We start from the raw sequence: 4408 nt of genomic DNA on the forward strand, positions 1-4408 counted from the left end.
ATTTTGTGTTGCCATATACATGTGTCAGAGAGATCAAGTGAACCCTTGAACCATGATCCTTATTTTTCCTACTTGCCGCTTTTACTTCGCTTTGATTACTTTACTTCAGTAGTTGTTGTATATGTTGTTTTTGTCAGAACCAAACTCCCTATTTTATTTTTATTTTGCTCTATGCATGGAAGACTACATAAGTGACAATGTAGCTTGAAAGAATAATTACGGTTACATTCTTTCGCCTCCAGTTTTATACACTATACTTCTAAATTTATAGATGCAACAACTATCTCCTGCACTAGTTTTTATCAGAGATACCGCTCCTGTGATTCGAGGTGGGTGGTTTGTACATCGAAGAGAGTAGAGTCGGGTGCTTCTGATTCGGGAGGTGGGACCTTGTTCACATGTGGAGGTGACGCCGGGTGTTTCCATATCGGTGCCTATGACTTTTGCACCGGAGGAAGGGAATCCACGCTCTAGTGACCATGTGAGTTTGGGTCAGGGGCTTGTAAATCGGCATCGTCGGGCTGGTTTGTTGCTAACGAGGGCTTAAGTGTTGGCTTGTATGTGGTATTGGGCCAATGATAGGAGGGCCATGCCCCCCCCCCCCCCACACACACACACACACACCCCACCCCACCCCAATGGTTGCCAATGTTAAAGCCAAGAAATATGAGAATGTTTGGGCAAAGGTAACATCTTATATTTACTAATTGGAGACTCCCATTAAGACTCCACGTTAATCCTAGAAAACAATAACTAACAGCCTGTTTGGTTCGTGGGAATTAGAGGGAGGGAATGGGAGTGTATGGTATGGTGACTTTTAATCTCTTGATTGGTTGGATGGAATGGGAATTAAGGAGGGAAGTGGAAAGGAAATTCACCTGTTAAACTCCCACAAAATCTCTTACCTAGGGAGACCCTGGTAATTGAGACGGGGATAGGGAAGAAACGTTAAACTACCAATCCCCTCCCTGCTCTTGCCAAACACGCTGTAATAATCCGTCCGATCTATGCGTTAGCTATCAAGAGTCGTCGGATGAATTGACTTACCACGTCACATCCCGCAGGCGTAAGCGCATAGCTCTTTTTGGCCGATCCATGCGATTGGTTGGCGAAAAATATTTCCATTACATCGGTGTGCATCTCCAATCTCACGGTGAGTCCATCTAAAAAAAATCCCACGCACTAGTAGAAAAAGGGCCTATGATCCCGGTTTATAATGGCCTTTAGTCCCGGTTTTGGAACCGGGACCAACCATCCGGGGCTCTCCCCTTTAGTCCCGGTTGTAAAACAAACCGGGACGGATACCACTACCTAGAGATCAACCTTCTTACAGCACACAAGAAGCTGACACGTGTCGCAGCTAAGAAGTACCCGCGCGTCTCCCGCCCAGCGATCCACGCGCGCGGAGCAAGTACACAATCCATCCGGCGCCGCGTACACCCGTACGTCTCCAGTCCACGCGCGGGGAGCAGGTACGTGATCCATCCCGCGCCGCGTACGACCGCATCGCTAGCTGGAGTGTGTTAAGTGCATGTCAAAAAGGAAAGGGGCGTTGCTACGCGGTGCGCGGTTACCAGTTTGCTTTACACGGTGCCCCCCTTGTCTGAACCAGAACCTTTCCTAAAATAGTAAGTGGGGCCAAAAGTAGACAGCGACAGGCTGTAAAACGAAAGCATCCTCTGTCCTGGAAACGCGTCCACACGCGGTGACGTGGGAAGACCAGATCCACAGGCGGCTGGTCCAGATATAACAAAATAGAGGAAACTTTACCTGCAACATATTCTTACTCCATCCGCCGTCGGCTGGAAGCTCCATGGCTTGACCTTCGGTAGAAAAGTTACAGGCAACCAAAAATAAAACAGAAAACAAAATAGGGAGGCGCGCCAGAATCTACAACCACCGAAACAGTTATGAAAGGTTGCAGCCAAATTCATGCACCTCTAGATCTGTAGTTTTACATGAACATCCAGGAAGCTAGATTCAGGCCGGCTGATGCCTCAGTATCAGCTACCCCACAGATATTGTCATAGATGTATAAAACTGGTCTCCAACAGTTATGAGAGAAAAGGACATAGTGGTACAAAGTGGTCTGCATTGTAGGATGTATGTTCTTGAGTACAATCCAGCACCAAAAAGCACCAGGCTTTAGTAGTTTGTGAGGCACCTTAAACTAGTAAATGAACAAAAACTAGTGGCAAACTGCATTGCCAGGAACCTGAAAGCAAGGAGAGGCATGTAAAATTTCTCTTCCAGGAAGCTAGAATGTGTAGCCATGATTTCTCTCAAATCAGTCTTCATCATCTGCAGGGCTTGAAGACAAGTACCTATTGTCTTCAATATGTATTTTCTGCTAATTTTCTGCTTGAAGTAATTGCAGACCGGGTGAATAAAGCATGGCAGGAAATAAAAACACGGTAGAAAGTTAACTTGCAACAAACTTTCTGCAAATGTTCTGCTAGCTAAATTATATGGAAATGTAACTATTTCTATATATTTGCATGGTTTCCTGATCTAAATACACCAACACCTGAAGTTGATCATCAGGACCAAGTTGATGGTCAGAACAATGTTGAGGATCTAACAGAACAGGGACATCAAGATACAGAGAATGCAGGGACCAACACTGGTCCATCTTTCCGCTAGTTCATAAAAAAGATTCAAAACCTACATGTATATAAAAAAACATCCTATACATATTCTTGCTAATAGAAAATCACACCAGAATGTATTTATTGACACTAATTTACATCCTAAAAAATTACAAGAAAAGAACAAAACACTGCATATATAATTACCAAAAAAATCCTATTAGTAAAACACTAGAATCCTATATGCAGGATGTATTAATTGCCTAAAAATACATCATGTTAGTAAAAAGCATTATACTAGAACCTATGTACAGGTTGTATTAAAGTGCCGAAAAAATATATCCCATTAGTAAAGCATTATACTCCTATATGCAGGATGTATTAATTGCCTAAAAAATACATCCTGTTAGTAAGAAGCATTATACTAGAACCTATGTACAGGTTGTATTAAAGTGCCGAAAAAATACATCCCATTAATAAAGCATGTATACTCCTATATGCAGGATGTATTAATTGCCTAAAAATACATCCTGTTAGTAAAGCATTATACTAGAAAAAAGTGCCTAAAAAATAAGTACATCCTACTAGTAAAGCATTATACTAGAGAATCCGATATGCAGAAGGTATTAATTGCCTAAAAATAAATCCTGCTAGTAAAGTATTATACTAGAAATACTATAAGCAGGATGTATTAGAGTGTCTAAAAAATACATTCTATGTTCATACAAAAACATCGGAACTAGGGCAAAAGCTAGCCTTCGGGTTCTCATGGTGACTTGAGGAATATTAGGACGCCCAATACATGCAAGTCATTCCAGTGTGTTTTATTGAGCTAGCCATGGAGATCGATCTAGTTGCTTTGCCGTAGCCAGCTAACTAGTTTTTTGTAGTTGATCAAGATGAGCTAGTTTCCCTAGTTGCCAAACACGCTGTTAACAAGACGTACGTCTTAAGGGTTAGCAAAAAGGACATCAGGTGAGCTATCTGTGTGCAGGTTTCGAGATCTAAGGACGATAAATACGACGGGATGCTGTAGTGGATTACAGAGACTTCAGATGTAGCAGCGCACCAAAGTAAACAAGAACGAAGAACACCCAAAAATTGCTCGCAACAGAGGCCACTGGAAATGCATCGCCCTCTTGATACCACAGAATGGGCGAAGAGCAGATACTCACCGGCTCAAAACTCGAGACCTAGATCCCTCCTCCCTGCCAGTCATCGGTGATGTCGAACCCGCGGCGAAGAGAGAGATACGGGCTGCTGGACCGCATCGTCGGCGGCCCGTCGCCGCACTGCCGCGCGAACCGCCTGCTAGATTCGTGGGGGAGCCGATGGTCGCGTCCATGGAGAGATTTCGAGGCAGAGACGAGACGAGACGCTTCGCCGCGACAAGGAAGGGGATTAGGGAAATTGGCCCGGATCGCCACGCCGCCGTGCCGCCGCGCCGCGCGCTCCGCCTGCTAGCTTCGCTGGGGAGCTTGTGGTCGCGTGGATGGAGAGATTTGAGGCGGAGAGAGACGCTCGGCCACGAAGAGGAAGGGGAATGGGGAATGGCAATCGTGATGGAGAGAGACTAGGCTGTCGGCGTGGGTGGGTTGAGCCAGGGACGTCCGATCGGGATCCAACGCATTAAACGAGTGAGCACCGCGTATGACCAGACAGTGCCCAGGCAGGAATTAGATTTTGGGAAAGGAAAGATAGCCACCACTTGCATGCATGTCAGCTTATATCCCGAGTACGGATACGTATAATGCACACATACAACTACATATAGAGCACAAGTACAAATACAGTAGCGTAGACGAACGAGTACAGCCGCG

General features: G+C 45.0%; 1 long non-coding RNA gene across 1 annotated transcript; it reads right to left on the reverse strand.

The window, feature by feature from the left end:
* Window positions 1-1909: 1909 nt before the first annotated feature.
* LOC124675585 lies at window positions 1910-4107 on the reverse strand. The gene is made up of 2 exons (XR_006993339.1): window positions 3764-4107; window positions 1910-2358 (listed from the first exon to the last, which is right to left on the reverse strand). It is a non-coding gene; the product is annotated as an uncharacterized LOC124675585 (long non-coding RNA).
* Window positions 4108-4408: the final 301 nt, after the last annotated feature.

The sequence above is a fragment of the Lolium rigidum genome, chromosome 7 (genome assembly GCF_022539505.1).
Source record: "Lolium rigidum isolate FL_2022 chromosome 7, APGP_CSIRO_Lrig_0.1, whole genome shotgun sequence".
In the NCBI taxonomy this organism is placed as follows: domain Eukaryota; kingdom Viridiplantae; phylum Streptophyta; class Magnoliopsida; order Poales; family Poaceae; genus Lolium; species Lolium rigidum.